This window comes from Mixophyes fleayi, chromosome 2 (assembly GCF_038048845.1).
Source record: "Mixophyes fleayi isolate aMixFle1 chromosome 2, aMixFle1.hap1, whole genome shotgun sequence".
NCBI classification, from domain to species: domain Eukaryota; kingdom Metazoa; phylum Chordata; class Amphibia; order Anura; family Limnodynastidae; genus Mixophyes; species Mixophyes fleayi.
Genome location: NC_134403.1, coordinates 139,894,964 through 139,907,146, shown reverse-complemented (window position 1 = coordinate 139,907,146; position 12,183 = coordinate 139,894,964).

The following is a 12,183-nucleotide window of genomic DNA, read 5'->3' as shown; positions in this document are numbered from 1 at the left end:
CTTTGGATGTTGTTAGCCAACATTATATTTAAATGTATATTTTTCATGTTTGAAAGCTTCCCCTGCTCCCAAGAAGAGGTACAGAGGGCATTGGGAGGGTGGAACCTCTTCTTGGGGTCAGGGGCATGCCTATTGCCATGGCTCTTCAGAGAGTCCTGCTATGCATCTTTATGTTCCATAGAGGTAGGCCCTGCACCCTGAGGTTACTGAAAAGTCTGCCCTGCATCCTGAGATTCCAAGGAGGATTTCGTTGCATCAAGAGGTTCTTGATAAAACTGGCCTAAGTAATGGTGTTCCAGAGGCAATCCTCTCACAGACCTTGGGCAGACCAGTCCAGAGGTTCTAAAGAGGACTGCCTTGCACTCTGAGATTACGCAAATGAATGCTCTGCATCCTGAGATTCCAGGGAGGATTTCAATGCGTCATGAGTTTCCACAGAGAGCTGGCTTGTGTCAAGAACCTTCAGAGACAGTCCTCTCAGAGACCTCGGGCCGACCAGTCCAGAGGTTCCAGAAAGGACTGCCCTACAGTCTGAGGTTACAAAAATGACTGTCTTGCATCCGGAGATCCAAGGAGGAATTCGCTGCATCATGCAGTTTTACAGAGAGCAGGCCTGAGTAATCGTGTTCCAGAGACAGCCCTCTCAGAAACCTTGGGCAGACCAGTCCAGAGGTTCTAAAGAGCACTGCCTTGCACCCTGAGATTACAGAAATGAATGCCCTGCATCCTGAGATTCCAGGGAGGATTTCACTGCGTCATGAGGTTCCACAGAGAGCTGGCTTGTGTCTCGAAGTTCCAGAGACAGTCCTCTCAGAGACCTCGGACAGACCAGTCCAGAGGTTCTAGAGAGGACTGCCTTGCACCCTGACATTACAGAAATGACTGCCCTGCATCCTCAGATTCCAGGGAGGATTTCACTGCATCCTGAGTTTCCCAAGATAGCTGGCCTGAGTCATGAAGTTCCAGAGGCTGTCCTCCTCGAACATTGGGCAGACCAGTCCAGAGGTTCCAGAGGGGACTGCTCTGTTCCCTGAGTTTCCAGTGAGGCTTTGACTGCGTAATGAGATTCTTGCCAGTGCTAGCCTGCATCTAGATTTTTCAGAGGCAGTTCACCCAGAGATCTCTTGCATGGTAGTGCTTAGGTTCCAAAGTGGACCGCACTACATTCTGAGGTTCCAGAGAGGTCTGCCTTGCCTCCTTTGTTCTAGACAGAACAGGCCTGAGCCCTGAGGTTTCAGAGTTCATTAGTGCCATTCCCAAACATGAAGGTAGGTGTACAACATTTTAAATTAAAATATTGTATGAACATGTATGAATTGTTGATGCTACTATTTGAAGTTAATTTCCCAATATTATATTAAGTAGTATGTGTTTTTTATTAAAATTCTCTCCTGCCCCCAAGAAGAGGTACAGATGGCATTGGGAGGGTGGAACCTCTTCTAGGGGTTATGGACATTCACATTACCATGGCTCTTCAGAAAGTCCTCTCCTGCATCTTGATGTTCCAGAGAGAATGACCCTGCTCCCTGAGGTTACAGAAATGACTGCCCTGCATGCTAAGATTCCAGGGAGGATTTCACTGCGTCTTGAGTTTCCAAAAATTGCTGGCCGGAGTCATGAAATTCCAGAGGCTGTCCTCTTTGAGACCTTGGGCAGACCAGTCCAGAGGTTCTAGAGAGGACTGCCATACAGTCGGAGGTTACAAAAATGACTGCCCTGCATCCTGATATCCAAATGAGGAATTCGTTGCATCATGAAGTTCTGGTCTTAGTAATGATGTTCCAGAGGCAGTCCTTTCAGAGACCTTGGGCAGACAAGTCCAGAGGTTTCAAAGAGGACTGCCCGATACCATGAGGTTACAGAAATGAATGCCCTGCATCCTGAGATTCCAGGGAGGATTTCACTGTGTCACGAGGTCCCACAGAGAGCTGGCTTGTGTCATGAAGTTTCAGAGACAGTCCTCTCAGAGTCCTCGGGCAGACCAGTCCAGAGGTTCTTGAGGGGACTGCCCTGCACCCTGAGGTTACAGAAATGACTGCCCTGCATCCTCAGATTCCAGGGAGGATTTCACATCTTGAATTTCCCAAGATAGCTGGCGTCAGTCATGAAGTTCCAGTGGCTGTCCTCTTCGAGACCTTGGGCAGACCAGTCCAGAGGTTCCAGAGGGAACTGCTCTGTTCCCTGAGTTTCCACAGTGGAACTTCTGGCATCCTGAGAATACAGAGAGGACTGATGTGCATTCTGAAGTTAAAGAAAGGACTTCCCGGCACCATGTAAACATGGTAAACTTGCTACATGTTAATTTAAAACATTTTATAAGCATTTGTGAAAGTGTCAATACAATTATTTGCATGTTGTTAGTCAACATTATATTAAAATTTATGTTTTTCATGTTTGAAAGCTTCCCCTGCTCCCAAGAAGAGGTACAGAGGGCATTGGGAGGGTGGAACCTCTTCTTAGGGACAGGGGCATGCCTATTGCCATGGCTCTTCAGAGAGTCCTGCTCTGCATATTTATGTTCCAGAGAGAATGGCCCTGCACCCTGAGGTTACAGAAAAGTCTGCCTCACATCCTGAGATTCCAGGGAGGATTTTGTTGCATCATGAGGTTCTACAGAGAGCTGGCCTGAGCAATGGTGTTCCAGAGGCAGTCCTCTCAGAGACCTTGGGCAGACCAGTCCAGAGGTTCCAAAAATGACTGCCCTGCATCCGGACATCCAAAGGTGGAATTCGCTGCATCATGTGTGTCTACAGAGAGCTGGTCTGAACAATGGTGTTCCAGAGGCAGTCCTCTCATAGACCTTGGGCACAGCAGTCCAGAGGTTCTAAAGAGGACTGCCTTGCACCCTGAGATTACAGAAGTAAATGCCCTGCTTCCTGAGATTCCAGGGAGGATTTCACTCCATATTTCTACACTGCCTCTCTCTCTCTGTCTTTGTTTCTCTCCACAGTGGATGGTAACTGCATCTCCAATGGAACCATTTCGCTGGTCACGTCACCCCTCTGCCTAACCGTTGGAGTCCTACATTCCGAAATGATTGAATTCCTGGTCCTACCGGAATCCATGAACTCCGTTATCTTGGGTCTTCCTTGGCTCAGAGTTCATGCTCTGCAGTTTGATTGGAACTTAGCTCAGGTCTCTTCCTGGGGTCCTCAGTTTCGCAAGAATTGCCTATCCTCTGTTAAACCGGTGTCTACAGCTCTCCCGTGTCATGTGATTTCTCCTCAATTCTCCCTCCCGACACTTTATGCCGCCTTTCAGGACGTGTTTTCTAAAGCCGTCTCGGAGGTCCTACCTCCTCATAGGCCCTAGGACTGTGCTATTGAGCTCATTCCGGACCGTCCCATTCCCAAAGGCCAGTTTTACCGGCTCTTTCTCCCTGAGAATGAAGCTATGTCCCAGTATATTTCGGAGAACCTGCAGCTCGGTTTTATTAGGAAATCCTCTGGCGCAGAATTATTCTTTGTCAAAAAGAAAGATGGGTCTATCTGCCCTTGCATCGATTTCAGTCAATTGAATAGGATTACCGTCAAGAACAACTACCCCCTTCCCCTTATTTTAGAACACTTTAACCGGATTAGTGGCTCCAAAATTTTCTCTAAACTGGACCTTCGTGGAGCATATAATTTGATCCGTATTAAACAAGGGGATGAATGGAACACTGCTTTTTATACTCGTGAGGGCCACTTTGAATATTTGGTGATGCCTTTTGGACTTTGTAACGCCCCAGCTGTGTTCCAGTCTTTTATGAACGAGATATTCTAGGATATGCTCTACAAGATTGTAGTTATCTACTTGGATGATATCCTAATCTTTTCTCCTGATCTCACTTCTCACCAGTCCCATGTGTTGGAGTGTCACGAATGAGGTATTTACACCTGCAAGTATTGGCACAACTACACAAGGAGGCGCGGCATCTAACACGCCGCCGGTATTCACCAGGGACCCCCCCAAGGAGGTTTGGACTTCGCAGCGAACGACGTGCAGGTCGCGGCCCTCCCAGGTAGCTACTTGCGAGATGACAGAGATATTTGTGGTCGTACAGGCAGGGTCTGGAACCAAGCGGGCAATAAAGGTACAGATTCAGGAGACGAAGAGGAGTCAGCAGGCTGAGGTCAAACTGGAGAATACAAGGCAGGACAACAGGGAGATCCAGGAGCGAGGTCAGAGAGAGAGCCGGGTCGATAACAGGTATCAAACAGGTAATGAAGGTATATATGTATATATCACAGGAACTCTTAAGGCTAGATAACTAGTTGCTCTGGCATCCTAATGGTGTCAGAGCCAGGTATTTATAGGAAGTGTCTGCTCCTCATTGGTGGGCAGTGATTCGGCGGTCCGGCGCGCTGACCGCTGACAGGAAGTCCCAGAGCGCGTCCCGTTGCGACGGGCGCGCATGCACACCATGCCGCCGGAAGAAGCATCCCCGTTGCTTAGCAACGGGGCGCACGGCCGGAAGCAGGCGCTCGTCCCTGCATAATGAGGAGGCGCAGGGACGGCGTCTGATATGGAGGTTCTCTATCATCTTCAACAAAATCAACTCTTATGCAAATTGGAGAAGTGCGTTTTTGGGTTCCCTTTTTGGGGTATCTTTTGTCAGGTTCCAGTCTCCAAATGGACCCTGAGAAGCTCTCTGCCATCATCAACTGGCCTCAACCCCTTGGGTTAAAGTCTGTCCAGCGATTCATTGGTTTCTCCAATTTTTACAGGCAATTTATAAATATTTTTTTCACCCTCATTGCTCCTATCACTGCCCTTACTGGAGATCTGCTAACCCGGCGGTTCCCAAAGTGTGCACCGCATCTCCCAGGGGTGCCGTGGCGCTGTCACTGGGGTGCCGCGAGCCAGACATAAAAAAAAGAAAAGACAGAAACTTACCAATCAGCGCGGCGCCGGGACCCAGCAGCCTCCTCTCTCCCGCAGCAGCTGTCACTGACGTCTATATTCAGTGACAGCTGCGGGAGAGAGGAGGCTGCTGGGTCCCGGTGCCGCGCTGATTGGTAAGTTTCTGTCTTCTCTTTTTTTTATGTCAGGCGTGGGGCAGAGTGAAAAGGATGGTGGCACCGGAGGGGGACAGTGTGGCAGCGGAGGGGGACAGTGTGGAAGCGGAGGGGGACAGTGTGGCAGCAGAGGGGGACAGTGTGGAAGCGGAGGGGGACAGTGTGGCAGCGGAGGGGGACAGTGTGGAAGCGGAGGGGGACAGTGTGGCAGCGGAGGGGGACAGTGTGGAAGCGGAGGGGGACAGTGTGGCAGCGGAGGGGGACAGTGTGGCAGCGGAGGGGGACAGGGTGACAGCAGAGGGGGACAGGGGGATAGTGGCAGCAGAGGGGGACAGTGTGGCAGCGGAGGGGGACAGTGTGGCAGCGGAGGGGGACAGGTGGCAGCAGAGGGGGACAGTGTGACAACGGAGGGGGACAGTGTGGAAGCGGAGGGGGACAGTGTGGAAGCGGAGGGGGACAGTGTGGCAGCGGAGGGGGACAGTGTGGTAGCGGAGGGGGACAGTGTGGCAGTGGAGGGGGACAGTGTGGCAGCGGAGGGGGACAGGGTGACAGCAGAGGGGGACAGGGGGACAGTGGCAGCAGAGGGGGACAGTGTGGCAGCGGAGGGGGACAGTGTGGCAGCAGAGGGGGACAGGTGGCAGCAGAGGGGGACAGTGTGACAACGGAGGGGGACAGTGTGGAAGCGGAGGGGGACAGTGTGGCAGCGGAGGGGGACAGTGTGGAAGCGGAGGGGGACAGTGTGACAACGGAGGGGGACAGTGTGGCACCGGAGGGGGACAGTGTGGCAGCGGAGGGGGACAGTGTGGAAGCGGAGGGGGACAGTGTGGCAGCAGAGGGGGACAGTGTGGAAGCGGAGGGGGACAGTGTGGCAGCGGAGGGGGACAGTGTGGAAGCGGAGGGGGACAGTGTGGCAGCGGAGGGGGACAGTGTGGAAGCGGAGGGGGACAGTGTGGCAGCGGAGGGGGACAGTGTGGCAGCGGAGGGGGACAGGGTGACAGCAGAGGGGGACAGGGGGATAGTGGCAGCAGAGGGGGACAGTGTGGCAGCGGAGGGGGACAGTGTGGCAGCGGAGGGGGACAGGTGGCAGCAGAGGGGGACAGTGTGACAACGGAGGGGGACAGTGTGGAAGCGGAGGGGGACAGTGTGGAAGCGGAGGGGGACAGTGTGGCAGCGGAGGGGGACAGTGTGGTAGCGGAGGGGGACAGTGTGGCAGTGGAGGGGGACAGTGTGGCAGCGGAGGGGGACAGGGTGACAGCAGAGGGGGACAGGGGGACAGTGGCAGCAGAGGGGGACAGTGTGGCAGCGGAGGGGGACAGTGTGGCAGCAGAGGGGGACAGGTGGCAGCAGAGGGGGACAGTGTGACAACGGAGGGGGACAGTGTGGAAGCGGAGGGGGACAGTGTGGCAGCGGAGGGGGACAGTGTGGAAGCGGAGGGGGACAGTGTGACAGCGGAGGGGGACAGTGTGATAGCGGAGGGGGACAGTGTGGAAGCGGAGGGGGACAGTGTGGAAGCGGAGGGGGACAGTGTGGCAGCGGAGGGGGACAGGGTGACAGCGGAGGGGGACAGTGGCAGCGGAGGGGGACAGTGTGGCAGCAGAGGGGGACAGTGTGGCAGCGGAGGGGGACAGGTGGCAGCAGAGGGGGTCAGTAGGGCAGCAGAGGGGGACAGTGTGACAACGGAGGGGGACAGTGTGACAGCGGAGGGGGACAGTGTGGCAGCGGAGGGGGACAGTGTGGAAGCGGAGGGGGACAGTGTGACAGCGGAGGGGGACAGTGTGACAGCGGAGGGGGACAGTGTGGAAGCGGAGGGGGACAGTGTGGAAGCGGAGGGGGACAGTGTGACAGCGGAGGGGGACAGTGGCAGCGGAGGGGGACAGTGTGGCAGCAGAGGGGGACAGTGTGGCAGCGGAGGGGGACAGGTGGCAGCAGAGGGGGTCAGTAGGGCAGCAGAGGGGGACAGTGTGACAACGGAGGGGGACAGTGTGACAGCGGAGGGGGACAGTGTGACAGCGGAGGGGGACAGTGTGGAAGCGGAGGGGGACAGTGTGGCAGCGGAAGGGACAGTGTGGAAGCAGAGGGGGACAGTGTGGCAGCGGAGGGGGACAGTGTGGCAGCGGAGGGGGACAGGGTGACAGCGGAGGGGGACAGGTGGCAGCAGAGGGGGACAGTGGACAGCGGAGGGGGACAGTGTGGCAGCAGAGGGGGACAGTTTGGCAGCGGAGGGGGACAGGTGGCAGCAGAGGGGGACAGTGTGACAACGGAGGGGGAGAGTGTGACAGCGGAGGGGGACAGCGTGGCAGAGGGCAGAGGAGGGGACAGAGGGCAGAGGAGGGGACAGCGTGACAGAGGGCAGAGGAGGGGGACAGCGTGACAGAGGGCAGAGGAGGGTGGCAGAGGGGGCAGCATGAGAGAGGGCAGAGGAGGGGGGACAGCGTGACAGAGAGCAGAGGAGGGGACAGCGTGACTGAGGGGGCAGAGTGCCTGGATGCAGAGGGGGCAGAGTGCCTGGATGCAGACGGGGCACAGTGCCTGGATGCAGAGGGGGCAGAGTGTCTGGATGCAGAGGGGGCAGTGTCTCTGGATGCAGAGGGGCATTTTTGCATACAACTAAATAAGTATTTTTGTCGTGACCTAGATACTTATTACAATTTTTTGACCCAACTACTTCTAAAACAGGACTGCTCAGTAATTATTTTGGAGGGGTGCCTTGAAAAATTTGGAGACTCTAAGGGTGCCGTGAACTGCAAAAGTTTGGGAACCACTGTGCTAACCCTAGACGTTGGCCACCAGAGGCTGTCGTTGCTTTCGAGTCCTTAAAGCAAGCCTTCATCTCAGCTCTGGTCCTTATTCAGCCCAATCAAGGCAAACCCTTTTTCGTAGAGGTTGATGCGTCCTCGGTTGGTGTGGGTGCTGTTCTTTTCCAAAACTTGGACTCTGGAGGTCTTCACCCCTGCGGATTCTATTCTAGGAAGTTTGTTCCTGCTGAACGCAATTATGGGATTGGAGACAAGGAATTGTTGGCGATCAAGCTGGCATTAGAAGAATGGCGTCACCTGTTGGAAGGGGCACGCTTTCCGGTATCAATCCTCACGGACCACAAAAATCTTGTTTATCTCAAGGATGCCCATTGCCTCAATCCTCGCCAGGCTCGATGGTCATCTTTTTTTCTCTAGGTTGGACCTCAGACTCACCTATCTTTCCGGCTATAAGAATTTACGGGCGGACGCTCTCTCCCGTTCCATAAATGACTTGGATTTATTTCCCCCTTCTGTGCCACCAATCTTTGAACCCTCTAATATTGTTGCCTTGACCAAGACCTTGCCTAGAACCCCTCCGATTGATTGCTCATACCTGGACCCTTCCTTGCATACCAAAGCACTACGCTGGGGGCATGATTCCAAGGTTGCTGGTCATGCGGGAGCCAAGAAGACTTTAGCATTTCTTTTCCAGCGTTTCTGGTGGCCCACAATACGTGCTGATGTCCGTGATTATGTGGCCTCTTTTGAAGTCTGTGCACATAATAAGACTACCAGACGTTCTCCCGCTGGCTTAATGTTGCCACTACTAGGTTCCGGAACACCCGTGGCTTTGCATCTCGATGGACTTCATCACCGACCTGCCTCTCTGTAACGGTTTTAATACTATCTGGGTAGTGGTGGATAGGTTTTCTAAGATGGTTCACTTTATACCTCTTAAGGGTCTTCCCTCTGCACCTATATTGGCCCAAGTCTTTATTAAAGAGATCTTTTGTTTACATGGTTGCCCACAAGAGATTGTCTCGGACCGCTGTGTTTAATTTGTCTCACAGTTCTGGAGAGCATTCTGTAAAGAGTTGGGTATTGGCTTTGTTGGGGTTCTTTACCTATGTTGACAGAATAACCACCTGTAATTGAATAAGTCAGTCAGCAGTTTATCAAATATCTATAGTAACGATCGATCGGAGCACAGAATAAGAGAACACACAAATGTCTGGTTTGCAAACTGAAACTGCTTTACTGCAAAAATAACTCATATAAATATACATAACAGTTTTTAGGGGTATAGAAGCTTAACAACCAATTAGAAGTTTTAGGGGTATAGAAGCGTAACAACCAATTAGAAATCAGTAAATTATGAAAACAACAAGCTAATGATACATTATGCGTATTCTGCAATTTGTAAGTTTTAAACAAATCTTTCTTATGTTTTTATCTTCTCAGGCATTCAGCCACCAGTCTTAATGTTACTTTTCGTAGAACATTCAGTTGTCCATCCTTGGCATATCCATGTTCTCTGAGAACATCTTATTGTAACATTTTATCAAGGGTTCAATCTTTTTTTCTTTTCTCATTCTGAATACAATATCTACTAATTTCTTTTAAAGCTTTAACATTATGATTACTTATATGGATATATCATTTTTATTTTGCAAACTCTCACAGTCCCCAATTTTAATCATTATTTTACAAAAAAAATCTGCCTAACAGGAATCAAGCAAACAGACTAGGGTGATGGTTCTAGAGGCTATGTCCCTACAAGGTGATACTTGTCATCTTTCCAGGCAGAGGGTAATAACCGTTGACACACATCCATCACTGTAATCTATTATTCTTATCTCAAGGGGAGCTGGAGGTTTATCTCCTGTGCCATGTCCAACATCAAGGGCACAGCTCCCACACTACGAGCTGAAAATGAAGCTACTTATTGGTCTCATATCTTGATACATAACTTCAGGAGTTCTTTATGTCAGCTTACATCTTGTACTACTGCATATCAGCAGAAAAATTAATAATCTCTTTTAGCAAATGATATTTCTATGCAAGTTACAATGGATAATCCAGAACACTCTGGAGAGACTGTTTCCATCGTCCACGGAAGGACATTACGGTATCATTTGCTATCTCACCATTGTTTATGTATCCAAGTCTGATAATCTGATGGTCACTATACAAGGATACCATTCTATTGTAAGCAATGTTATCAGGAGCCATCAGTGATGGTATTTGTGATGGTTTTTACTCTCATGTTATGATATTTTGAACATCATATGGACTGGCAACGTTTGTGGCTTTGGTGTATCTCAACATATCACCCTGCTGTGAGGAAGGAGAGTTTTATTTATTATCGAGCCTATTGATACCACGCTATTTATTTGCCACGAGAATTATCTCAGATGTTCATTGAGTTTAAGTAGAGGATATCAATCAAGTGTACCACTATACATTTGTATTCAACGCTATTTGTTTGCTGTCTATTGATTGTTATTTTAATAAATGTGAATACCTATATCACGTGGATTCAATTACTTAATAGACTGTCACTATGGGTCACTGATCCAGCGCTGATTTTGTTTATTATTTGTTCAATTAGGAGTCACAGGTTCTTATCAGCTGCGTTTTAGTGACCCATCTGGACATAGTTCTCAAGATTTTAGAGCACAGTGCCGGACTTTTTGTATATATTATTCTCTATGATCTGCAACCCCCTGGACCTTCCTGAAGCCTGGACCAATAGAAGCAAGCCATACCATCTGCATTGTTTCACTGTATTTCTGTTTGCATATAAGCAGGAGCTTTTCATCCAGTGATCAGATATCTTGTCCACAGACTTCAGGACTGAATGACTGTTCACTGGATCCAGAGCGCCTGCGATAAGTAACGGCTGTACTTACTATTATTTCGCTTGAATTATTCTGCTACTTATTGAGAATAAATATTTGTGCGTTGGAAACACAAATCAAAATTCAACAATCGTTATTGGATAGCGACAAAACGTGCATAACATTCTAAAGAGGACTGCCTTGCACTCTGAGATTACTGAAATGAATGCTCTGCATCCTGAGATTCCAGGGAGGATTTCAATGCATCATGAGTTTCCACAGAGAGCTGGCTTGCTTCACGAACTTTCAGAGACAGTCCTCTCAGAGACCTCGGGCAGACCAGTCCAGAGGTTCCAGAAAAGACTGCCCTACAGTCTGAGGTTACAAAAATGACTGCCTTGCATCCGGAGATCCAAAGGAGGAATTCGCTGCATCATGCGGTTCTACAGAGAGCTGGCCTGAGTAATTGTGTTCCAGAGACAGTCCTCTCAGAGATCTTGGGCAGACCAGTCCAAAGGTTCTAAAGAGGACTGCCTTGCACTCTGAGATTACTGAAATGAATGCTCTGCATCCTGAGATTCCAGGGAGGATTTCAATGCGTCATGAGTTTCCACAGAGACCTGGCTTGTGTCACGAAGTTCCAAAGACTGTCCACTCAGAGACCTCAAGACGACCAGTCCAGAGGTTCTAGTTAGGACTGCCCTGCACCCTGACATTACAAAAATGACTGCCCTGCATGGTGAGATTCCAGGGAGGATTTCTCTGCGTCTTGAGTTTCCAAAAATTGCTGGCCGGAGTAATGAAATTCCAGAGGCTGTCTTCTTTGAGATCTTGGGCAGACCAGTCCAGAGGTTCTAAAGAGGACTGCCTTGCACTCTGAGATTACTGAAATGAATGCTCTGCATCCTGAGATTCCAGGGAGGATTTCAATGCATCATGAGTTTCCACAGAGACCTGGCTTGTGTCACGAAGTTCCAAAGACTGTCCACTCAGAGACCTCAGGACGACCAGTCCAGAGGTTCTAGTTAGGACTGCCCTGCACCCTGACATTACAAAAATGACTGCCCTGCATGGTGAGATTCCAGGGAGGATTTCTCTGCGTCTTGAGTTTCCAAAAATTGCTGGCCGGAGTAATGAAATTCCAGAGGCTGTCTTCTTTGAGATCTTGGGCAGACCAGTCCAGAGGTTCTAAAGAGGACTGCCTTGCACTCTGAGATTACTGAAATGAATGCTCTGCATCCTGAGATTCCAGGGAGGATTTCAATGCATCATGAGTTTCCACAGAGACCTGGCTTGTGTCACGAAGTTCCAAAGACTGTCCACTCAGAGACCTCAGGACGACCAGTCCAGAGGTTCTAGTTAGGACTGCCCTGCACCCTGACATTACAAAAATGACTGCCCTGCATGGTGAGATTTCAGGGAGGATTTCTCTGCGTCTTGAGGTTCCACAGAGAGCTGGCTTGTGTCTCGAAGTTCCAGAGACAGTCCTCTCAGAGACCTCGGGCAGACCAGTCCAGAGGTTCTAGAGAGGACTGCCCTGCACCCTGACATTACCGTCATAAAACTCCACAGCAGACCTCTCAGAGACCTGAAAATGAAGCTACT